Source organism: Zonotrichia albicollis, chromosome 5 (genome assembly GCF_047830755.1).
Source record: "Zonotrichia albicollis isolate bZonAlb1 chromosome 5, bZonAlb1.hap1, whole genome shotgun sequence".
In the NCBI taxonomy this organism is placed as follows: domain Eukaryota; kingdom Metazoa; phylum Chordata; class Aves; order Passeriformes; family Passerellidae; genus Zonotrichia; species Zonotrichia albicollis.
Genome location: NC_133823.1, coordinates 550,518 through 576,816, shown reverse-complemented (window position 1 = coordinate 576,816; position 26,299 = coordinate 550,518). Strand labels below are relative to the sequence as shown.

At 44.5% G+C, this 26,299-nt stretch overlaps 1 long non-coding RNA gene across 1 annotated transcript; it reads right to left on the bottom strand.

Moving 5' to 3' along the window:
* LOC113459752 (uncharacterized) lies at positions 1-26,077 on the bottom strand. Its single transcript, XR_012580267.1, has 4 exons — positions 25,995-26,077; positions 25,587-25,713; positions 2,525-2,633; positions 1-2,128 (listed from the first exon to the last, which is right to left on the bottom strand). It is a non-coding gene; the product is annotated as an uncharacterized LOC113459752 (long non-coding RNA).
* Positions 26,078-26,299: the final 222 nt, after the last annotated feature.

Genomic DNA, 26,299 nt, shown 5'->3' with positions numbered 1-26,299 from the left:
GCAGCAAATTCAGAATTCACCTTGAAGATGGATAATTCTGTGGGATAATTCTGTCTTTGGGGAAAGATGGACAGGGGCTGGGCTCCATCCTTCCCTGAAAGTTAGGAAGGGAGATGACCTTATGACTGATCCCATTCATGGGATCTGAATCAACTGCATTGTTTTCATTTTGTTGGATTATTTACGTGTCTAGGAAGCTTAGTTTCTGGGTCATGAAATGAACAAGGTAGAGATTGTAACATCCCCTGGGAATGGTGGGCACAGCATTATCCAGGTGCTCAGTCTGGCCCTGACCTGCCCTCCCAAAAGGCCACACTATTGCAGGGACAGGAGACAACATCCAAATCAAAGCAGGACTTGGATTCCAGAAGGTGGTGGGGACAGAGGGCTGAAATAAAACACCCATCTCAAATCCCACGCCTCTGTTCTGTGAATAATATCAGGAATATGCCCATGAACTCCTGACTGCACTGCTTGGCCTCTAGAGATACCAACATCTCCATGACCACACTGGAATGATTCCTGCAATTCCTCAGCATCAGCACTAAAATATCCATCACCCCTACACCACCTGTGGCCACTGAATGTGCCTTGTAAACATCAAAACACTTTCCAGCATAAATCTTCAGAGCTCTGCAAGAAACTGTTTAACAGCTCCTCTCACTTTTTATGTTCTGCACCGAGAAAGGGAAGTGGCAGAAGATGTTATTGAACTTCAGGCATTTACTTACACTAAAGGTAGGCCACAAATCTCACTATGAGACCCTATCAAAACATACTATAGACTGTTTTCTAGTCAGCCCATGCACATCTCTCTATTACCAGTGAACAGTCAGGCAAAAATGTCCTTTGGCCTCTGTCTGCCTGGAAAATTCATCTTACTCCTAAAATCAGTTGGAAGTTCTATCTGGAAATCCTTGGATAAGTCAGTCGTAGGGTGGTGTTTTCCAGCATAGAAATAAGCTAGGCTAGGAAAATATCTTACTCTCCATAGGGTCATTCACTTCTATGTACAAAATAAAATTCATTCTTTAATGGGAACAATTGCCTCTAGGAATGTGAATCATTCATGGGTGGTGCCTACAGCTTCAGTCTTGAAAGCAAAGAGAAACGTGAGAAGGTCCTGGGCTGGCATGGGGCTCGTGCTGACTGAAATGGAGCACACTGAGTGATGGTCACCGTGCCAGGCACATTCCCCAGGGGGCAGAAGCCCAGAGCCACCAGCAGCACCCATCCCAGTGCCCAGGGCAGATGGCATCCCCACAGCAGGGCTGTGAGAGCTCAGCCTCTGAGCACCAGTAACTCGTGGGGACCCTCAGCTGGGCTGATCTGCTCTGCTGTTTGCAAACCTGCCTCCTCCTCCTTCTCATTGCTTCACACCGTACTGCCCATCCAGTTGAAAAAACTGGCTTCAGTTGGAGGGACTTTTAAAAGATTTCAAAAAGTGAATAATTTGGGGTTATTTGAAGCCTTTTGCAGAGTAAATTGCAAGCAATTCCTCCCACTCTGATGATGCTTTCCCGGACCAAAGACAAGCATTTGGGATTGTTGATTCATGTGTGCTGTGGACTCTCCACACTGAGATTGGAGAAATGCACAAACCCCAGGGGCTGAGTGGAATCTGGAGTGAGCTGCAAACCAGTTCTCTTTCCATGGAATATTGGCATAACACAGAATGAGGGGCAAAGTCTGCAATCAACTTCCTTTGGCCTCAGTCTTGAACAGCATGTGTTGAAGAGAAATGACAAAAGCAGCTCTGAGAAGGTTGGGACATAAGTGGTTTTCAGCTGCATCCAAACACAGAGAGGATTATTTTGTACTTTGCTGCTCTGTGCAAGTGCAGAAATCACCAAGGGAGCCAATACAATAGAGCAACAATACACCTGAGGAGCCCAAGGAGAGGTCAGGGAGACACTTCCACCATCTTCTCCAGAAATTCCCTTTGGGTAAATCAAAAAAGTTCAATGTCCAGCAGTCTCAGTATTTTACATATGCTCAGCACCAAAGACAAGCACTCAAAGCCCACAGTTCCCTGTTTCTAAGCAGTTTAATTTTGTAGATGTGCCTATAGCAAGAACAAGTTCCTCCAGGAAGCTACCCCACTGCCTCACTCAGAGCATTTGGTGGGCTGGAAAAAAAAGAAAAAGAAAAAAACAAATACATTTAATTTTAAAAAAATCAACCCCCAAACCCCTGCTTTCTAGAATCAGAAACCATAAGGCAGAGAGTTCCACTTTATCACTATCTGCCTAAATATATAAATAATCCAAAATCTAAAGTGTGTGTTGGACAGCACCCTCAGGCTATCGTTTTACACCCAGCTGTTATTCTCAGAGGATTCTCAGTAAATCCAGAAATAGACCCAGCCAGGAGTCAGGAACAGGCTCAGAAGAGAATGTCGCCATATGGCAGCTCCTGACTGTTGCATAAATGTATTGATTAGCTGAACCAGTTTCAGGATGTCTCTATTAAGGACAGTGGCATCAAGGGGATAAGTAAAATTATCAGAAAGATGAAAAAGTACCTGAACTGTCTGTTCTTTTCCATTTAAGCATCTTCTTGTCCAAAGTATGGCACCGATCGCTTGACAAAATCTGTTAGCTCAGTTTAAATCTTGAGCTTAAAGGAAATTCCTAAATAAAAATCAAACATAATAATAATAATATTTTATTGCTATGACAACCCAGAATAGCATATTAGAAACCCAAATGACAATATTCTTCTGTCTCTTGCATTGACATTGGCAAGGAAAGAAATTATGTTGGAGTTTTTAATGTAAGTTTTCAAAAGGGAAAGATGATTGCACATTAAAACCCACCAGGAAAATAGAATCCTCAAAGAGAATTTTCTTTCGCAGTTTAAGCAGCTAGTGAGTGGGTTTTGAACTGTGTGCTTTAATCCAGAGAGGAACCTGCTGCAAAACAAGTTCTCCCATTCACTTGAGTGACCAAGAGAAAAACCATTTTATCACAGAGTCACAGAATGGTTTGGGTTGGGAGAGACCTTAAAGATCACCCAGATCCACCCCTGCCATCAGCAGGGACACCTTCCACTAACCCAGGTCACTCAAAGCACCGTTGCTGTCACCAGCAGTCCAAGACCAGCTCAAAGGGGACAAGAGCTGCAAACTTTAACTTGGTCTGGGACACAGAAATCTTCATTGTGTCCCCTTTGGTGACAGGTGACACACCTGGAGCAGTGTGTCACAGGAGGGAGTGGGAACCCAGGACATTCCTCTGGCTGCCCTGCAGGACTGGAGACCCTGTCAGGGGACTCAGAGACCTTGGCACAGAGCCCAAGACCCCTGTGCCTTTGATTTGGCCCTTGGAAAAAACAATTACCAACCTTGTAGGAAGGATTACAAGCCACGAAAGTTTAAATAGGATAGTGAATTTATCACAGAGTGGAAAAATAGATTTTGGGTTTTTTTAAATGGGGGTTCAGGGGGCAAGATGGAGGAATCTGGGCATGCCCAGCCTTTGGTTTTGGGGTTAGCTTGTGCTGGGCATTCCTCTCCCTGAATAAAGAATGAGCATCCCAGCATGGGCACCAAGGAGCTCTGTGCTGAGGCTGGTCCCAGGCTCTAGATGAGAGGATAAACCCAGGTTTTCAATTGCTTGGGACTGTGGCTGCTGTCTTGAACTTCTGGAAAAGCTGAAGCTGCTCACCATGACACCAAGCCAATTTCATAGCTGGGTGACCACTGTAGAAGTAAAGAACAGCAAACAAACTGATCCTGAAAAGTTTTCTGTATTGAGTTTTGGGTTTAAAATGTTTGCAAAGAAAGTTCTGTTCGTTTAGAGAGTTGTTGGCCGAAATGGATACATTTTCCAGGGAAGTCAGCCAGTTTTTAAAGGAGGCCAAATCTGTTTCCACATGGAAATTGGCTCATTTTTGGAGTATAGATGGGTTTTGCATAAAATATATTAAATTCCTTCCCCCACCCACAACCATATACACTTTCATGCATCTTGATGGGAGAACTGCTGTTCCACCATCACAGGGAAATGCAATTTCAAAAAGTGTAATATTATGTAATTAAAATGCCAGTCATGTCAGTATGGATTAAATAGAGAAAATAAAGGAAAAAAATCTGGAAAACAAAGATTATCCAATTCAGTCAGCTCTTGGAAATGATTTTTCAATCTACCTAAGCTCTTCCAGAAACTGTACATGGGTGCAGATACTGTCAACATTCTTGTCTTTCAAAAAATAATCAAAGCCTCAGCAATAGAAAATAAAGTTTGGAAAAAAATCCACAAGCCATGACATAACTATTAACAACTGCATAGTATATTGCCATTAATTAGCAAAAGGCCAGTTATACAACTTGTTCAACTTTAATAGCCCCATTTGGACAGCAAGTTTGTTCCAAGAAGCACACCCTCCTCAAATGAGGAGTATCATGGAAAAAAGAAAGATGTTTTTAATACATATGTACCAAAGGACCAAGATGTGCTGAAAAACACATAGCATGTCCCAATGCCTCTCTCTGAAGTGTCTGCCATTTGGAATATTGTAATTTAAATACTTTGCCTGTTTATTCTATTTTGAATGGTTTCATTGCAGGACTGGAGGGAAATTCTCCAGAGAAACTAGAAAAAAAAAAAGTTTTGGAAAGTATTTCAGGTTCAGAATTCTCAGAATGCCCCATTTTAGCTTTTTCAGTAAAAGAAAAAAATCACTGCATGTTGACACTCAGATATGTATTCTACAATATGTATCTATAAAAGAGCTAGGAAATAAATATTATCTTGATTCAAAAGTATATGGCTTAGAAATGATCAAAGAAGATTTCAGGTGGTCTGCATTAAATGCTAAAGGAAAAATTCTGTCCAAAAATGTCAACATTTTGTCAAGTTACATGGGATGGAAACCCAAGTCTTGCCCTCTGTAATCTTACACATCCTGGATCAATTGCATCTTTAGTAAAGGAGATCCTCATGCTTGACTGATGGATGTGAAACCTTATTCCAGATAAGCCTGGAACTACAGCAATGTGTAATTGTGGCACTCACAACCATGCTGGCTATGAGGAAGAAACCTGTGCAAACATGTAGGAATCCCAGTTTATCCAGCTCTTCTCTTGTGGAGAAAGGTCATTGCTTCATTCAGGCGTTCACTAAATATAGAAAATGTTCAGGAAGGTAAGAACTTTGATCTGGAAATACTTGTAGGCTCAGTGCTATGAAGGGATGAGGGAAATGTTTAAAAATGATTGAGGGAAACAGATGTTTGGCTTCTCCATCCACTGCCACTAAATCAGTCACTGGCCCGAACCAGTATTTAACACAGGTGATTTTCCACAAAGCTAATCCTGCTTTCATTCAGGGCATTCCTCTTCCAATAAAACTCCATCTGCTTGCCTAGCTTTAGACACCAGCATAAATTTTGGGTTGTCCAAATGGATCTTGCAAGGGGGTCTCTGCACCAAGGCTGAGAGAACCACATGCTGCTTAGTGAGAAATCACAGAGCTGCTCACAGCTTGAGCTGAGTCACCAGCTGATGAGAAACTTGACTTTTTGCTTGATTTTTTTCCCCTGTTCTTTTTTTAAAAGGAAGCTTTAAAAAATAAATAAACCCTACAGGCAAGCAAGCAAGCAAGCAAACTTTCTCATTTCATAGGCACCTCCTCTGAGCCATGATTAAACACACCACAAAATCCATTTTCTCATGGATTTTTTTCATTTATTTCCTGCTTGCCTCCTTTTGTTTTTCCACAGGCATTAGTGTCATTTTCTCCTCCTGCACACAGGCTGTGAGCATTTAGTTCATTCCCTCTGACTTACACAGGAAAGGGCTACCAACTGTTCCCTACCCCAGCAGCTGCAGCCAATTCCCCTTTGCAAACAAGGAGCCACACTCAGAGGGTTTTGCTAAAGGAAGGTGATAGCAACAGTTTTGAGTTATTAGGTTGCAGGGTGAGGGCAGAAGACTTGGAAATCAAGTCAGCCAGGTCCTCCCCTTGCAGCCCCAACCCTAATTTAAGGGCTAAGCTCACTGAAGCACCCCATGGTCAGCCCAGGCTGGGTCTGCAGCTCACAGCTTTTCTCCTCTCCCAGCTCATATTGGTCCTGAAGAGCAGACCCAGATGCTTATGGACCAGTCAATAAACACAGATAATAGCTTAAAACGCTTAGCTCCATGCAACTGTCCAGACAATTATCTACTTAATGTATTTACACCATTCTTATTATGTCTCATCAGCTCCCATGAATTAATGGACTTTATCCTCTGCAAGTGCCTGTCACAATAGGACAAAAAATTATGTCAACATTTGTTCCTATTTTTCTTATGCCAGGGTTCTACTGATCATCAAAATAGTTTTTTATCTTTAAAATGCTGCAAAAAACCATACTGTCAACAAAAGCAAGTTTGTACTGGAAAGCTTACAAGTTCAACAAAAGTAATGCTGCTGCTTAACAAAACTGTGATTGCAAAAGAACTCAAAACATTTACACTGCCATGAGTGTAATTTAAGGATATTTAGCCTTTGCTCAACCTTTTACAGACAAAATGGTGTTTCACCCTGTCTATTATAACAACATTTAGATTGCAAAACCTAAATAAGAGTATTAGCAGCAAAACTGCATTGTGAATGCTAAAGTTGTATTACAATGCTGCAGCTTTACAAATAGATAAATGATTTCATAGGAAGAACCTTTTAAATTTTTTTATCATCAAAATTTGATTGTAAGATAAAATTTGTTTAATGTCAGCATATAGGGTAACTTTGCTTATGGCATGTATTTTAGTTCCCTATTACATTTTGGGAACAACAGGTGATAACATGTCAGTATCTTACAGGAAATAAACCATTGGTAAAATCACTGGACTTTTATTTCATAGTTCTGGATTAATCCAGAGCTTTTGTAGAAAGGTATGGCAATTCTTGTAGTCTGAGTCCACTGCAGACTTCTCACAGACTTCTGCAAGCTGAGTCTATCAAAGCTTAGTCAGGATGAAAAACATGGGAGGATGTTTTGCTTCTCTCTGATTCTGAGAGAATTCTGGGCGAGTTTTTAGTAGAGACTTAAGCGTACCCATACACAAGAGAACACACTTGGTTCAGGGTTCCACAATTTGCACACCCCCATTGAAAAAAGATCATGCAGATCAATAAAATATCTATCTTCTGAAATAAATTGCTGAACAAAAATCAACATTGTGATACACAACTTGAATCCACATGTGGGTTTTTTTAAGCTTTAGGCTTCCTTTGGGAAACTCTGTTATGTGTTCACCCACAAAATCAACTCTTTTTTTCCCTCTACCCTTAACACACATTTTACCCACAAAGGGTGAGACGTGCTGCTCTGTTCATGGCCTCATGGACTGGAATTGGAGGTGAAAGTTGTTTTGGGCTAAAGGAGTATACAGCTGATGTATTGCTTCCATTTATTATTTGATCTCATTCTATTGTGTGCTTCCTTATGGCACACTCAATAGGTCTGCAATCATGGGGAACAAGATAGAAAGGGTAGGGCAAGGATTGTATTTCCTGCCTTGGCTGGTGAATAATTTTTATTAGAGCTTATTTTGAAACACAACTTTGAGATAAGAATACAGCATGAAGGATTAGAGATACAGTGTTCTGGACTGAAACCTACCGTTATTTATTTTAGCTTTATGTAAGCAACATGAAGAGTTAATGCACTGTCCACTTTTTAACAGCTGAAATGTTTGAGCTTTTGTTTAAAAAAAATGGGAAATGATACAGTGCTGTTTAAAAAAATTGTTTTTCCAGCTCCTGTGGTACAACAATTGTTTGATATAAACTTTCATGACACTGCGAGCTTCCTCTGTGCTAATAGCCCAAATGTTCTTTTTCCAGCAGGAGGAAAGTGCCTGTGTCCAGGGATAGATCACACAGCTGCCCCAGGACAAGAAACCCCATGGTGGTGCCAAGGAGGGCTCAGCAAGGACACGGAGCCACGTGGGGTTTGACACTCGGGGAGGATGGAGGGAGGGGAAGGCAGGGCAGTGTCGTTTTTAAAGGAAAAGCCTTGTGCAGTGTGGCTCCTGAGGGAAAGGAGGACGTGCAGTAGAGAATTAAATGCAGCTGTTTGCTTACCAAGGGAAGCAGGCAGCCCTGTGCCCCTGTGGGAAGGTGGAGGGTTGGCAGCACAGCAGGTGAGATGTGAGCACAGCTTGTGTCCACCTGAGGACATGGAGAGGGGTGACCTGCAGCTGAGAGCATGGCAGTGCCCCGGGACAGGGCTGGCCAGAGGCTCAGGGAGCAGCATCCCTGCTCCACCCTTGGGAACCCAGCACATCCCTCTGTCTGTCCAGGATGGCCAAGACCCTGCCAGGGGGCTCAGAGACCCTGGCACAGACACCTGCGGGTTTGATTATGGCCCATGGAGCAAACTACCAACCTTGTATGAAGATCAGCAAGCCACAACAGTTTAGGCAGAATATTAGTGAAGTTATCACAGAGTGGAAAAGGTAGATTTTGGGGTTTTTGGTATGGGGGTTCAGGAGACAAGATGGAGGAAACTGGGTGTGTCCAGCCTTTCTCCTTCTTCTTCTTGGCCTCCATCTTCTGCTGTGATGGTGGCACTTACAGATTGGTTTAGAGTAGAAGCTCACTGCCTAACATAGGTGATAGGTATTGGGAAGTAATGTTGTATGTAGTTTTGAGTATAAAGACATAACACCATCCCAGGGGCAGGCAGAGTGCCTGGAACTGTCCTGCTGGATGGACCTCAGCAGGGCAGGAGAAAGAATTTTATAGATAAGAAACAATAAACAACCTTGAGACCGAGAACTGAAGAGCTCTGACTCCTTCTTCAAGCGCCAGGCTGGGACAAGAGACTTTAACATTTCTCAGGGTCACTCTGAGCAGCTAGAGATCCTGACACCACTCCCAAGAAACATCACTCCCCTTATGGGCATGGGCACCCTGGGATGAGGATATCCCACCTCCAGCCTTGGGGCTGGGCAAGGCAGAGGGCAACATCTCTGGCAGCAGGTTCCCAGAGATCAGAGGGGCAGAGCCGTGCTTTGATCAATGTGTGATGATGACTTTTGGGAATTATGGCTGAGGAAGTGAAAGAAAATTTGCAGTGCAGCCACATGACTCTTGGAATAATAAAAACCACTTGAGAAGCTGCAGGTTAGGACAGGCCTGGTCAGAAGTTTTCAGAGAAACCTTCAACTCCTTCTTGATGTAGCTTGTTGAAGTGGAGATCTTACAGGCTTTTGCTCGTAAAAAGAGTTGAAAGATGCCCCAAAAAATGCCTTGCCTAGGAAGCAGGTTGCACAAACTCAGGTCATCCAAACCTTCCCACCTTCAGCTGCCTGGTGGGGGTGGCCCATGCCTGACCTGCAGCTGTGCCCCTCACACACACAACACCACTTGTGAGCAGGAAAACCAAACAATGGACCCTGACCCAAACAGCCCCAGGGACTATCCCAACCCTTTGGCCCAGGAGTGCCAGTGTAGATGGAAATGTGCATCCCTTACCATGGGCTTCACGAGCAGGCTCCTCCTGTCTCTGCAGCCAAGGGGGCACCAGCCAGGGCCAGCAAGGTCCCTTTGCACAGCTCAGATGTCTCCCACCAGCCTGCAACAAGTCCAGCATGCACAGTGCTGCGCTCTCTGAGGAGTCAGTCCCTCCCTGTGGGGTCTGCAGAGCCCCTCTCTGTGTGCCCCGGGGAGCAGGGCCAGCACAGAGCACTTATCACACCCAGCAAATGCCCTGCAACACCCTGACTTACCATCACTCAGCCCCTCCCTGGGCTTCTCACTGCTGGACTGACCAAAGCCCCAGACAACTGATCCCTGCACACTTTGTGTGAGGCCCCTCTGGCCCCCAGGCTGTCTGTGCAGGCAGGTGGGACGGTGCAGGTACTGCAGCAGTAAAATGGAGGTGAGTGCTGAAGCTCTTCTGCATCAGGTGTGCAGCAGTTAATTTGGGATGGCAAACAGCCCACAGTGGCCAGTTCCTGTGTCCTGTCCAAAAGGTGATGACATTCCCTGATTGAAAACATGATCCTATGCACCTCACAGACAATTGCAGTCACGGGCTAAATTGTATAAATCTACTTCCACAAAAGATAAAATCTTCCCTTGTATTTTTTTTCCATTGCTCAATTAACTATTGTTTTGCTCAGCATGCTTTAATCATAAGTAAGTTCATTAATAGATGTGCTCTTTGGAGTCATGGGGGACTCTGTGATATAATAGCATTAATCTTTCTGAATAACATCATTAATATCCTTTGCCCCTTAAAGGCACCCACTCCATCCCCCAGGCAATTATAAAACTTTGTTCCATGGTACTGAATGAGCTCATCCAGCTAAAATGACTACAATGCATGTCTGCAGAATATTGCTGTTGGTTGAAATCTATTTATTTATCCTACTGGTCAGACACTATTAGAATTGTTTGTGAACATGTTGGCTCTTTTGCTGTAAAGCCACAAGCTCAGCTGGCTGCTCCCCACCCGCACCTCAGGAGAGCTGTCCTATAGAAGGGTCATGAAAGAAGAAGGAGATCTAGAAATCCCTAAGCTGGGAGCTTTTTGACAATTCTCTTTAATAATCTAGCAGTTTGACCACTAGAGATCTATCCTGTTAAGGGGACTCCCATGAATTCAGCAGGTTCGGAAATCTTGCTAAGCTTACTTGGCATTTCAACCAGCCTTGCTAAAACAGAATTCCCAGTTTCTGAGTGAACTGGCACTTTTCTGCCCAGAGCAGCATCTCCAGGCAGTGAGAGGCTGGGCTATGTCTATTAAAGATTTCCAGCACCAGAACATGTTTGAATATATTACATTTTCCATCCAGACATTTTGTATTTTGGTTCCCCCCAGACGAAGGGGGGAACGATGAATCTGACTCCATGTCCTCAGAAGGCTAATTTATTATTTTATTATATGATATTATATTGTATTAAAGAATGCTGTATACTAAACTATACTAAAGAATACAGAAAGGATACTTACTGAAGGCTAAAAAGATAGTAATGAAAACTCATTACACCCTCCAGAGTCTCGACACAGCTTGGCCCTAAATGGCCAAAGAGTGAAAACAACTCACACCAGAAATTCAATGAAATAATCACCTTTGGTAAACAATCTCCAAACACATTCTAAAGGAGTAAAACACAGGAGAAGCAATTCAGATAATTATTATTTTCTTTCTTCTCTGAGGCTTCTCAGTTTTTTAGGAGAAAAATCCTGGGTGAGAGGATTTTTCCAGAAAATGAGACTGCTACATAGACACTTACATCTTCCCATCTTGGAGTCAAGATGCAAACTTCTAAAGAATTTGGGTTTACCTTTTATTCATCCCACCTCCTCTTCAGAAAAACAGACACACTGCTCTTCCCTCCTTTATGCAGCAGGCTGGGAACTGTAGATAAAAATTCCTATAGAGAGGTGAGATATCTGAATTTTTTCATGAGTGTACTGGGTAGCTGCTGTGTGCTCTGAGCAGAGCAGCAGAGTTTCGTGGGCTTGCTGTGTTTATTCTGTCCATATTTGGATGGGAAGAGGCATAGGCAGCAGATGAAAGTAGTTCATATAGTAAAACTAGGTTTGGATGAAGCTCAGCACTATATTGCTGCTTCGTTTCAGCACTCCTGAAATAGTAAGACCTTGTCAAATTCAGTCCCAGAGGAAAGGACCCGGCAGATTTCAGCTCCAACATGTGCCACATAGTTGCACTTTGCCATATTTGCTCACATTATGGCATCTATGTGTGGAGGAAGAAGGGAGAATTTCCCCATTTCTAAGCTGTAAAATGTCTTTCAACACCTCTCTCCCTTCCTGCAGTAGCAATTTGTCATTACTGGTCACAGAGAGAGGCAATTACACAGCTACAGCCACTCCATCTGCAAGCACAGCCATCCAAAATGTGGATCCAGCTTAAGTTTAAGCAGGAGGAATTAACATTTTTTTCTTAAATTCCAACTTGCATCTCAAAAAATCCCCCAAAGCAACTCAACTCTTCTTGCTCCCTGTTTAGTTTCCAGCTATGCACAAATTCCTGAATACAGGAGCACAGCCTTTTGACCAGGGGTTTCATATGTGCTCCCAAAGGTATGATGCACTTTGAGGCTGCAAGTTACATGAGAGGAAGGGGCAGAGAAGCATTCATGGACAAGGAACTCTGCTAAACCTTGAGCACAAGGAGGAGTGGCCAAATTCCACCCACTGCTGAAGGACAGTGCCCAAGGCCAGGCTGGATGGGGCTTTGGGAAACCTGCTCCAGTGGGAGGTGTCCCTGCCCAGGGCAGTGGAAGGCTGGAATTAGATGATCTTTAAGGTCCCTTTCAACCCAAACCATTCTATGATTCTGTGGTTCTGTTTGCAGCTTTGTAGTCAGATTTAGATGATCTTTAAGGTCCCTTTCAACCCAAACCATTCTATGATTCTGTGGTTCTGTTTTCAGCTTTGTAGTCAGATTTAGATGATCTTTAAGGTCCCTTTCAACCCAAGCCACTCTATGATTCTGTGATTCTGTTTGCAGCTTTGTAGTCAGATTTATCTGAAGGGCAAGTACAGAGAGGATGGGGAAGCTGCACCCAAATATGACAATGTTTAAAGGTACCTGGAGTCTGAGATCGGGGAGGAGGCATTGATCAGAAACATCCTTTTGTTCATTCCTGGCTCATTCCAGTAGGAGGAAGGACATGACCACCCTAGCACAGGGATGCTGCTTCTCCTGGAGGCCAGAATCCTGATTTTAGCAGGAGGGCGCTCCTGGGAGCAGAATATCCCCCAATCCCTGCAATGTTAGAACCAGTTACACCTTGAGTTGTTCCTTCTGGCCAGTATAACCATGTAGGGTGAAGGAACGCAGCCATCTCACTGAGACCAGCCCAGCACAGGAAACCAGGGTATCCTACTAACCAAAACAGAGCTGCAGTGCCCTGGGTGCTCCTCCTTGCTGTGCCACAGCATTCCCAGACATCAGGAAATCCTCAGTGCCAGAAATGCTCTCTTTGTGAGGTGGGAATAATTCCTTTCTCCCACAGCAGCCCTTTGGACAGGGATCTCACGGCTGCAGCTTTGCAGGCAGGCTGTGCACTGTTTTTAGCACAGTGGGAGCCCAGATCCCAGGCAGGCCCTGCAGGCCCAGCAGCGCAGGCCGGTGAGCAGGGCTGCGGCCTGTCCTGCCCTGCTCTCCAGGCCTCCAACCTCCCTGTCAGGGACATCTGCGGGCAGCCACAGCCACAGTGCTGCGGACCCCACAAAAGGAGGGTGGGACAGTTTTCACCACACTCCTTGCATCCATAGGGGCATGCAAGTTTAGAAATATTGGATGAATAATTCCTCAGCTGCATCTGAGGCACAGGCCAGAGCAAACTCTCTGCTGACTGCAGACCTGTTGCCTTGCAGCTCTCAAATAACATATTTGGTTTAAACCTACTTTCATGCCTTCATCCAAATGTTTCTGCCAAAGTTCACATCTCTGAATATCCCACTCCTGCCTCCTGCTCCCTCTCCCTCCATCTTCCTCCCCACAGCCGTGGGAACAGACTTCATCACTTGAGAAAAATGCCCTGCTCGTACCCCCCACTGCTGCTCGCAGCAGACAAAAAAAATTAAACTCTTTTGAGCGGAGAATCCTTGTCAGGACAAGAAACAGCACTGAGCTCAGCAAGGATGGCACGTAGAACCAGAGAGGTGGCTCAGGCTGTGTGTGCTGCAACCAGCTGTCTGTCTGTCACTACAATACAGTGGGGAGGATATGGAATATAATTTCCCTCTCCATTTACATTTAATACAATGGCTTTGGACCACACATTATTTAAAAAAAAAACAATGTGAAGCCTCAGCTCTTGGATTTCACTAATGGCTTGTTACTCCTCTAACACTGTCACTTCAGTGAAGAGTGACAGTGTGATTTGTGTCTCTCCCAAAGACTCCCCTTGCCTTCTCCCCTGCCTTGTCTGAAATCTCCTACTTTTTAAAAATAACACCTCTGTAAACAGTGGGAGGACAGGACTCACATGGGTGGTCTCTTATAATGAAGATAGAGTATCTGGGAACAATATTTTAATGTGTCTTTCTTCTAATTGAGTTTTTCCAGCCTTTGGGATAATTATTTCTACCAATTAGCCCAGTGGTATTGTTAACTGGAGGCAACCAGACCTTCTTCAGGCCTCTGACAGAGGTTTACAGTATGCACAATGGTGCACAGTCCAGTTTATGAGAAAAAAATTGCCCCTCTGCTCCCAAAAGTATGGGAAACTACTCCATTGTGAGACAAACATTTCCCATGGAAATTGTCCTGAGAAGCTTCAGAAGGGTAACGTTTCAGATAAAAGCAAGTTGGTGGGGATTGTGAACCACAGCTCAGGAAAGAGGGGATTATCCCTGGAAGGGGCAGTGGCACAGGAGAGGGGAGGCAGGGGACGGCTTTGGCCCTTGCACTGTCCCAGAGGAGATGCCAGCCCACCACCCTGAGACCTTCCTACCCCAGCAATGGAAGTACAATGCAAGATTTAACAAGAGGAAATAAATTAGGAGTGAACTTTAAGCCCTTCTTTGCAAACATAACAGCTAGACACTTGTTTTTCCTAATAAATGGGAGCTGCTGGATGGTGCAGGGAAGGGCCAGAGCAGCGGCCTTGGGCACAAGCCTGGAGTGGCTTTGTTTCACCTCAGCCCTGAGCTGGGCACTTTTAAACACTCTGCTGCTCATAGGCCTGGCAAGAACTCAGTGCAAGGTCCCTGCAGCAAAAATATACAATTGTTATAAAGGTAAAGACTAGTGAGGAGTAATGTATAATCTGATAGAAAATAGGCACAACACTGGATAATTTCAAGCCATGTCTTACACGACCAAAAATATTTCTTTGGCCTAAATTCAGTTAGTGAAAGCAGCAAAAGTTTTCAAGTCGAAGATGAATGAGGCCCTTACATAGACTGAAATGCAAATGACTTGGTGATGATGGACATATAAATATAAATTCTTACCTAGACTTAAAATATTCTCCCCGAGTTTTTAAAGGAAGTAGGGGAAGAAATGCTCCTCCGTAGAAATATCTTAGTGGAATCCTTCTCATTAGAAAATGGTCATTCCTGGCAAAGGAAGACATCTGTGGAAGAAGAAGAGCATCAAGAGAGTTGTCTCCAAATTCAGGATTTTTAAGAGAAATCCTTTAAATATGGCTCATTTTATGAACTCTTAGATGTATGTTTGTTCCTATCTTCCTCACCTCCCTTCCCTTCCCCTAACAGGAATAAATTCTTCCTATATTGGAAGAGTCTCTGAACTACTGATGACAATTTCGGTGCTTTAGCAAAGAAGCAGAGAATTTATTACTAAGATAAAAGCCCCAAACATCCATTTCAGCACGTGCTAGGCATCCTGGTAGCAAGCCCTCAACACAACAAATATCTCCATACAGAGCCAAGAAGACTGAAACTCCAATGGAGACACTCATGATGACCAGGAGGTGTGGCACAAAGGTTTGGACTGATTCCCATGAGGTTTAAGGAGCCAGTTAATGAGAATATCAAAAACAACTCATTCACATCCATTGCCCTTGCCATGCTTCTTTATTTATTAAACATTTTATATTATGTATAAATGGATATATTTAAGGAACATGCCTCTATTTGTCATGGTTTTCCCTTGGAAGCAATGGCACCAGTTTTTTCCAAGGACCAATAGTCCTGTGAGTAGAAATCTGGTGATCCATTTGCCTAGACCATTCCCAATGCTGTCTGAGCTGTTCTACCAAACCTGCAGTCACAGAGACTCTACAATACCTTTTGTAAATCTTCATTTCATCTGAAAAGTGAGAAAATAAGGGTGAGTGTCTTAAAAGCAGAACTGGATACAAAGGAGGTTTTCTAGCTTGAAAAAAATATTGTTTGATCTTCCCTTCATATTGTCAGGTATCCTTTACATTTCAGACCAACAGTGTCTGGTGTTTGGGTCCCAGTTTTAACCACCTCAGCCAGCCTGTTCTGGCTTTTACAAAAGATGAGCAAACTCTATCATAGTTGCAGGTAGGAAAGGGTTTTTTCGCTGAGATCACACCATAATAAATTTCCTGGTGTCTGTTCTAGCAGAGTTTTAGTAACCTTAAAAGATGGGGGAAAGAAAAAACATAGAATCCCAACTACCAAATCTTGAAACAATTTCTTTAAAAGAGAGGTCTGTCTCAGATTATAAGAAAGTCCCACTGTGGTTTTCCACAAACTGCTACAGAAAAGCTTAAAATAGTGGATTGGGCAGTAGTCAACAGGGACAGCCTGGATCAGACCTAATGCACATCCATGCAAGACATTTTTTAACATGTAAGCCAGCATCAGATGCTTCAGAGAAAATTCATGCAGCTGTGGGATAATCTGCCTGCCAGGACAATTTCATCCTAAATCTTTATACTGAAACACTTAAACCCTGAAGAATGAGGTCTGATAGTATTTCCAAGCCTCCAGTTTTGTTAGCTTTGGAGTTACAGTTCACTCTGCACTTGCTCTCAGTATAAAATGTCCAATTCCTACTTGAACCTTGATAAATCCTTAGCTTCAAAGAGGCTCAGTTTCAACAATCTACCTAGACTTTGTCAAAAAGGTAAGGAGAAAGAAAAAATTTTGCAAGTGCCTTAGGTATCAGAACCAGCTCCAAGAGAATATAACACTGAGGAAGATAAAGAAGTGTAACTTCAAAAGGTCAGAGAGCAAACATCTGAAACAGCTGAAGAAAAGCCATCTCTCACTCCAGGTTTAAGATAACTGGCAGAAGAAGAAAATAATTTTGAATGATACCTGCTTCCCCCATGCAAAATGAAGTTTTCACTGGTAAATATGCTAACCTGAAGCTGTTTAATATCACTTTTCCAACAGATGTTGGCTACGTTTGCAAATAGTAACTCCAGGAAATGGTTGAGGTGGATGCAAAGGTACTTGGAAATGCTTTATAAAGCACTGCAGCTTTCCTGCAGGCAGTGGAACTCTGCCAGTTGCACAAGATGAAGATCTGGCCTACTCATTAAAGGTCTCAGATCTTCAAGGAAAGAGGTAGGCATGTGTTCAGAGCTGAGCTCCCTGACCTAAAAACCCAAGGAGAGGGCAGCAGAACGGAGCAGCACATCTCAACATCCCCTGGGTAACCGTGGGTCACAGCTCAGAGGGACACTGACAGTCACACCTGGGTCTTTCAAAGAAGAAATTGCTCATATTTCTGGAGGGTGTACTGGAAAAGGGATCTTAATTTTGCATGTCTTTTTGGGAGGCAGAGAAGGGCACTGCTAATGAGATGTGGGAGCCCTGCTTCTGCTGAAGTTGTGAAATGGGCCCTGAATGTCTGTGTAAAGCAGAAGCTGGTCTAAGGTAGTGAAAATCAGGGCATCAACTTTACATTAAAATATATACAACCATGCATTTCTCATTCTACACAGATATTTCTGGGCAAAACTGCAGAATAGATCACCTCAGGTAAGGGCAATGCCCTACCTGTCCTATCAGTGCCTGAGAGAAAGCAAATACAACATATGTAGGTCAAGTATTTCCATGCTATACCCCCCAAAAGTGCAGTCAGCCAGGGATTTACCGAGCTGGAAGAACACTTTATTTAATAACTGCTCTTGGACTCTTCCTCCTTGAAAATGCCTTTTTGAACTCATTTATAATTTTGGCCTCCACATCATCCCTAGCAATGATTTTCACAATTCCACTGGGTGAAAAATTAGAGCTTTCGTAGAACTTATTTTTAAACCTGATAATTTGACTGGGTGCCCTTGACTTTTTGGGTTGTATTCACCTTCTCCACACTGCTGAGGATTTTATGTGTCTTTGTTGCCTTCAGCCACCTCACTTCCAAGCTGAAGGCTCGCAGCCTGCACATGAAAGCTGTTCCATTCTTCTCTGTCCTTTTTGCTTTTCTTTGTGCCAGTTCTCCCACATGTTTCTGAACATGAGGATGACTAGGATTACACTTTATATCCAAAATAGAAAAGGACCCATTCGTGTGTATTTATTCTGTCTTTTCCGCAGAAAAGTTCATTTTAAAAGAAGATAATACAAGATTTGCCAAGATCTCTGAAAAGCCCCATTGATTTTATTGTTTCTCCTCAAAGTAAACCAGTTTTGCAGGACTATTTCCTTAGATCCTATAGACTTGGCTGTTTTTCCAATAAACTTCAAAGCTAAGTTCTCGCTTCCTTTAGCAGGCCCTTTGCTTCAGCACTTGAGTTGCATAATTGTTAATCCAAAACATCCTGCCTCAGTGATGCCAAGCACTTTAAAATTAAAATACACCAAAACTTGGAAAGTTGTACGAGTCACCCCAAAAATAGCCATGCTGCCATTTTCCAGCAGACAGGATTTAGTGCTGCAGTGAGTGCTTGGTGTGTCTCTGGATAATGCCTTGCTCTGGGAGGTGTGAACACTCATCTTGGGCTCTGAAGAGGCACCAGAGCTGCCTGCAACACAAGCCCACAGGATCCATTCTGGAGTCATTGCTGGGGCAGGCTTAGCCAGGAAAGCTAGGCACAGATTTCACAACATTTCTTCACTGACCACAGCTGAAGATCACTTTTACTGATTCAGCTCATTCACAGCTCACCTGTTTCTCCTTGTGGTGTTTCTTTTGGCTTCAGGGTGTGAGGTGTCACACTCTGTGTGTGACCCATGATCTTGCTGTCCTTGTGCTGATCCACCTGCCCTTCCTCCCTGCCTGCATCCTGATGGGAGCCACATGGGTTTCTCTGGACATGCTAATTTGTGGTTTGGGAGGCATTTAGGAAGGACCAGCCTCCCCAGGAGATGTTCTGAAAGTGCAGACACAGCAATGTCCCTTGCCAAAGGCCTTACAGCTGGTGAAGAGTTGTAAAAATTATTCACACAACAAGAGGTTTGAAGTACCAACAGTTTTCACATGGCAGAAAGGATGGACCACATTTGTTCTGGTTCTTTTATGTGCCCAGTCCTAGGGACCATGGAGTGAATCCTGGGAGATACTTAGGAGAGCCTCACTATTCAGAACAATAATTAAGAATGAATGACTGGATCTTTACCTCCAGCACATAGAGTTGCCATGTCCAACACAGTTGGCAAAAGGCAACCTTCAATTCATGCAGGATCAGACCTGTTTAATCCATTAATCTTCACAACATGTTGAAGCAGCTGGGTTTTATCATCCTTATTTTGCAGAAGGAAGAGCTCAGGCAGCAAAGTAGGGTGACTTGTCGTTTGCCAGAGAGGTTTTCTCCTTTTGTTCCTCTTAGTGGTGCTAAAGATCTCATCTTTTCTAGAATGAAGGACTTAACCAGAAGTCAGCTGGAAGAAGGGTTGAGTTTGGATCAATCCAGGTTCAGAAAAGAAGGATTTGAATGGCAGGTTGTCCTGGAATGACTCTCACATGACACCCTTGTGTTCTCACGCTCACACCCTTGTTTCGTGTCTTCCAGGCAGATTCAACTCTCCCCAAATAATTCCTGGATTAAAAGTGCAGGCTCATGCCCATCCAGTGCTCAACACCTCCTGTTTCTGCTGCAGGAGGAATGAAGCTCAATAAACTGCATAACATGCTGAACAACTCAGCATTACCCAAAAATAGGCCAGGTGTGAAGAGAACCAGAATTCCCTGAAGCCAAACTGCATGTTCATGCATGCAATGCAACCTTTCTTTATCACATCCAGTGCTGCAGGGGCTTTCTTACCTTTTTTTTTTTTAAGAGATCTTTTGTTTTCAGAAAATGACAGATCAAGATCAATAACAGCATTAAGCATGGATCATGGTAACAAGGAGCTGGTGGAAGTTTATGGCCACTCAATCCACTTAACTCTGCCAAAGCAATACACCACCACCAGGGTTATAAATTGTTGAGCTGAGTCTGTAGTTTTAAAATGTTATCCAAAATCAATTGCCTCCCCCCCTGCATTAGACCATTTGTTGTCAACAACTTTGTTAAAGAATAAGCCAGTGGTTCACATCTGCTTGGGAGCAGTCAGTCTTGAGCTGTTTCCCTGGCTACTCCAGCTGAATCCATGTCTGCTATCATTAACATGAGTGTGGGTAGGAAAGCAAAAAACCACGCTGGAAATGAAATCAATCTCCTCCCACTGCCCCAAGCACATAAATCTTGTGAGTTAATGGTGCCACAGAATGTGTCTGGGTGGCTGCAGCGGGGTCAGGGATGCACCAGGAATGCGGGGTCAAGCCCTGAGCAGCACTGACCTTTGGGAGGAGGTGTGTGTGTCACTGCAGCTCCCCCCCAAATGTGCGCTCAGTGCCCACCCAAAGTCATTAGTATCTATCCTCACAGAGCCCTGACAGCCCCTGCAGCCCCTCTGCCTTGCTCTGTTGCTTTGTCAGCAGCTGTGGGAGGAGCTGGGCTCTCCAGAAGGCCCAGAAGTATGGGAAACTCAGCTGGGGTCAGTGGCCACAGGTCATCAGTGGGAAGATGATGATGATGATCTATCTGAGGTCAGCTCCATCCTTTCTCTCCACAGGACAAGGACACTGCATGTAAAGGGGAGGGTGAGCCTGTGAAATATGGCCCAGGAGAAGAGGAAGAGAGTAGCTGGGGTACACCAACTCTGGAGCAGGGGGTCAGGACAAAGTGTGTCACATCAGACACTGCCTGGTGTCCTGGGCATCTCCCTGGTGTCCAAAGGGCTGCCTTGCCTGGGCACAGCTCTGCACTGCACTTGGCAGGGTGGTGATGGTGGGGTATTGTGTGCTGCACTGAGGATGGACACTGCCTGATGTCAACCTCTTCACCTTGCTTCTTCCAGTGGGATCGCCAAGAGTCAGGATCTTAGCACAGACCACGCTTTAAACATTAAAGCTAGCACATCAATGCAACCAGCAAGGCTGACAGAAGTTGTTTCCCTCTCACACCAGTTGTATGCTGTTGGCTCTCTGGGGACATCAGCAATGTATCTCCTGGATCTGCAACTGCATCGCACATTTTGCACTCTGTTTCATCATTTAACAGCACTGTTGATCCAGACAAGATGTTGTCATTATAGTGCAAGAGTTCTATTATCATTACATTGCAAGGCTTCCACATTGCCAGACCTTTGTACCTCCTTGATGTTTCTCATAGGCAGCTCCTCCAGGCACTGACTCTTCCTTGTCCTCGCAGCAGCCAACTGACTCCAGCTCCCACCAATCCACTCTTTTATAACACTCTTCTTATTGGCCCCACGTGTGGCCTGTTAACATCAGCCCTGTTCCCAATCTCTAATAACTGGCTCCGCTGCAACTCTTTAGGGGATAAGAGTACTTTCTATACCACCTTTATTTACCTATATTCTATTCCCCTACAACAAGAGGTTTCTGATTTGTGCTCCAGTAGCTGAGCAAAAGGTGGTCAATGACCAGGCTGCTGTTCGCAGAAGCACCAAGAGCCCAGCTGTGTCATTCACACAGCAGTGGCACTCCTGGGCAGCAAGAAATTAGGCTGGGCATAGAAAGAAAACTTATTTAAAGCTGTTCTCCACTACACTCTCCCTAAATTAGTTTATTTTGACTCCTGGTAGCTTTTCCACTGGTGTCCAAGCAGATGATTCCAGCATTCCGGATTCATCTTTTCTGTCAAGGGTTTCATGAAGGCAGCTGATCCATAAAGGAACTTAGGAAGAGCTGAATTTGATGAATAGCACAGTGTCACACAAGTATTTCTACCTGGTTTTTAGCACTATTCTCTACATTTTCAAGACAGGACAAAGTACATCAGTGCCACAGCAGAGCCACCTTACCCAGGGATGGGAAAGCAGGGACCAGCAGACCTCACAGAGAGATGGGAGAGTGTGGACCAGGAGATCTCCAAACAGCTTTTTGCCTTGCTCTCACCACCATGTTACACGTGTAAAATACAAGTGGGCATAAAACCTTCACATTGACATCACTCAAAGCCCAGCTCTACCCTCACACTGCTCTTTCCTCTGGAGCACATCCCATGCTCCTGTGTGCAGTTATTTCTATTTCTTCATGCTGTCCTTTCCAGCAGGCTGTTCTACTTAATGCCCCCCCCAGCAGAGCACTCCCAGCAGGGCCTCTCTGCAGCAGCACTGCTTTTAACCTACCATCATCATGGCCATAATTCACTGCCATTGTATTCTGCCCCCCTCAATGTTAAACATTAACCTTGGGCCCACTATTGACTGCAGAAGGCACCTGCTGCAATCATATGGGAAATACTGGGCATTATTTGGCTCTTCAGGAGATGGAGGCATGCAGAGGTCCATGCTGTGTTGTTTAGGGGAAGAGCAGGAAATGTCTGTGCATGGCCAGTTTTAAAATTTAAATTGAGCTTTCATAACTTCTGCTTCCAAAGGCTGGTTCAGTAAAGCACTAAATCTTTTCCACAGCCATAGGATTAAGCCAAAGCATAGAAGTTTCCTTGATGATCAACCTTGTTAGCTTGAAGGACCTATTCTTTCAGAGTCCTCATTGTGCGGCAAGAAGAAAGAAAAAATGAGTTCTTGGAAGTAAAAACCCTCCTGTTCAGGTTTGAATAAAGAAAGGGTCACTGCCCCTGAAGGCTTGCCTCTCTCTTTTCCTTTTCTTAGACCACATAAATAGAAGAGTAGCACCATAGTCCATAAGCTGAATACATCAGGTTCTGATCACACACCAAAGCTTTTCAACACATGAAAGTCATATTTGCTGTCACATGCACAAGGTGTCACGTACACGTTAATGCTACTCAGGATTGACTGGGCAGATTCTTTTCTTTCTGTGGTATCTCCCGTGGCATAATCCCCAAAATTCACTCTGCCCTTGGAAGGAAAACCTGAGACTGTTTTGAACTTTTTTTTAACCTGCAAATTGAAGGCTCATGGCAGGATTAGTAGGTACCAATGGAAGTACTAGCAAGTGAGAATCCTGAAAAACATCTCCTTTTCCTTTGTCTTCAAAGCCTTGACAAACCTCCCTCTCCCTGCTTTTATCTCACCCAAGCTTACCAGCCAGCAAAATCCCTCCCACCAAGTCATCCATGACTCCCAGCCTTCTTTTACTTTTCTGGTGTTTTGAAACACCTACCATGCATAAAAGCAAGGTAAATCTAACTGGCTCATCCTCCTCTCCTTCCCTGTACAGCTCACAGTGGCAGACTGGAGGCATCCCACAACATCCTTCACATGAGTGCATCCAGCAGCTCATGCGTGGGGCCTCCCATCCCTATTAATTACAATTGGGGCATTTAAATATTCCTGTGAAGGTCCTGTTTGCAAACCCAAACAGTTTATGGTCAGAGCAGACAAAAATCTTAGTGTTCTCCCATGTAGTATGGGATGCAAATTACTCTACATTTTTGGGGATGGAAGGGACATTAAATATTATTCCAACCTCCCTGCTTTGAGCAGGAGCACCTTTCACTGCACCAGGTTGTTAAAAGCCCCACCCAACCTGGCCCTGAGTACCTTCAGGGATGAAGCATCCAAAACATCTCAGGGCAGCCTGTGCCTCACCACATTCACAGGAAAGAATTTCTTCCTAACAGCTAAACTAAATCTGTGTCTACCGTCTTTCAATTTAAAGCCATTCTCCCTTGTCCTATCCACACAAACACTTGTAAAGTCTCTCTTCAGTTCTCTTGTGGCCCTTTAGGTACTGGCAGGCTGCTCTAAGGTCTCCCTGAAGCCTTCTCTCTTCTCTTCTCTTCTCCCACTCCTTCAGCCTATTTTCACTGCAGAGGTGCTACAGCCCTCTGAGCATTCTCATGGCCTCTTCTGGACTCACTTCAGCAGGTCCACGTCCTTCTTATGCTGGGGATCCCAGAGCTGGATGCAGCTCTGCAGGTGGGGTTTCACCAGAGAAGAGGAGCAGAATCCCCTCCCTCATCTGGTATCTCTCCTTTGTACCCTCTGGTGAATGTATTCAGTTTAAACACAGTGACCCTTTCTGGTTTTTTCTCTTCTGTCCCATCTCTTACCCAGCTTTTTATCACTGTGAACATTTGGGGTTCTTTGTTGGAGAAAAATGAAGCAAAGAGCATTAAACATGTTTGCCTTCTCTAGGTCATCTCTGCCACTCCTGTTTCTCATTAGGTAATGGGCTGATGCCTGCTGCTGTCTTCCTCTTACTTTGCTGTATTTATAGCACCTTTCTCCTTGTATCCTAACACTCCACACTGGTTGTAATTCATTTAGCACAGAAACCTTTGTGCCCTATATGCTTATTTTATTCCTTGATCTCATCCTCAGTAATGTGACCTCATTCTTCTTTTTAAAATTATTCTTCTGGGACTCTCCTATCCTTACCCTACCCTCTGGCTCTCCACAGTGGGTAGAGGTGGATTGGTGAGCAATGTCCCCTGGCTCAGATTGCTTGCTGCCCATGAAGGCAGCTCCTCGCCCCTGGCCCTGCTGAGAAACCCTTGTCAAGATGTGGGATCTCACTCAAACAGCAAGGCTTTATCCAGCACTTAAATCATTCCAAATCCTCCCAGCACCCTCAGGAAAGGGATGTGCCCCAGACAGAGGATGAGGGCAATGACTGTCCCCTGCACTCAGTGCTGGCAGGTCACACCTTGAATCCTGGATTCAGTTTTGAGCCCCTAACAACAAAAAGGGTATTGAGGTGCTGGAGTAAGTCCAGAGAAGGGAAATGAGCTGGGGATGGTCTGGAGCACAGATTTTACAAGAAGGGGCTGAGTGGACTGGAGGTTTAGCCTGGGGAAAAGGAGGCTCAGGAACTTCTCACTCTCTACAACTCCCTGAAAGGAGGTTGTAGTGAGGTGGGGCTCAGGCTCTCCTGCCGCTTAACAAGTGACAGGGCAAAAGCAAATGTCCTCAGGTTGCACCAGGGGAAGTTTAGATGGAATATTAGTAAAAATTTCTTTACTGCAAGGGTGGTCAGGCATTGGAATAGGCTGCCTAAGGCAGCGGTGAAATCACCATTCCTGGAAGTGCTCAGATGTGTGTGGATGGGGCAGCTGGGGCCATGGTTTAGTGGTGATCATAGTGGTGGTGGGTTAACAGCTGGACTCGGTGAACTTAAGGTCTTTTCCAATCTTAATGTTTCTAATGTTTCTATAAATCAGGGACATTCCAAAGGAGATCTTCTGTATCCCATGCTGCTGACATGTTGTGACAGCCAAGGGTGGGGAATGGTGGACCTCAATGCCACCAGCAGAGAACAAGGGAGCATCCAGAGAGAGGTGATCAGGGCATTACAAAAAAATGCCCTGATCTGCCCCCAGTCAGTGAGGAAAAGCCACATTTGCCCTCCAGTTGTCATGTCTGATGGATACCTTAATGTCAGCTAGATACTTGGTTCTGTTCTGCAGCGGAAATGAGCATTTGCCTGTGCAGATGCTCTGCAGCAAAGTTAAAGGGATGCAGATCTGCCTTGCTCCACTCCTCCTCCCCACTCACACAGGTTCCAACTCTTCCCAAAGCCACCTCTGTAAAGCCTGCAGGGAGTTAACACAGCACTGGCAGAAGTGAGGCTGTAAAAAACAATGTTTAAAATGTTAAAATAGATATTTTCTCTGGCAACATCATCTGACATAGAAAGCCCCATGGTACAATGACTCAAACAGTACTGGGAGCTTTGTATGTGCTCAGTCAGTGTGTGCTGCAGGAGGGGGATGCTGGGGCAAGGGAGTCTCACCCATATTCGACTTGCTGAAGACATGGGGGGGTTGTAGCCTTACCTGTTCCCTCCCCAGGGCTCAGCAGCTCCCACGCTGGAGTCCCTGCAGTGCTCTGCTTCACCCAGCAGCAGCTGAAATGCCTTAGGGCCCTTCCATGCAACCTCAGCGGGGGCGGCCCTTGGAAACGCTGGTAAGGGAATAATTAAAAAAAATTAAAACAAGCAGATAAAGAACTGATCACAGCCCCAGTACAAGCAGGACACAAAAAAAACCCCTTTATATTTACAATTACAGCCCTCTAGGTAGGACACCAAAGACTTGCTCTGTCCAGTCTGGGCTTGGTGAAAACTACAGTGGTTCTGCTAAGACTTTACTTAGTCTCTCTAGGTAGTTTTCCTCCACAATATAAGGTGTCAAATGATTTGCAAAATGTTTGTGATTGCATTGATACATGCTGGCTGTACTGACCATGCATGTTCTTTGGGAACAGCTTCCTCAAAACTTTTCCTCTCTGAGACTGCAGGGACTCAGGACTCAGAAGGGAAGGGAAAGGAAAGCTGTTGTGATTTCTGGAACAGGGTGTTCTATTTCAGGGCACCCAGAGGCAAATAGCTCCAGAGAGCCCTGTCTCTGTCATTAGAGACCACAGTTAATGCAGGGCTGAGAACAGAAATCAACAACACTCATGGACCCCTTTTCCAGCCTTTCTGGATGAAAACCTGATTCTAAAATATTTTGAAGATGAGTTTTTCTAACACTCATTTATCACATAT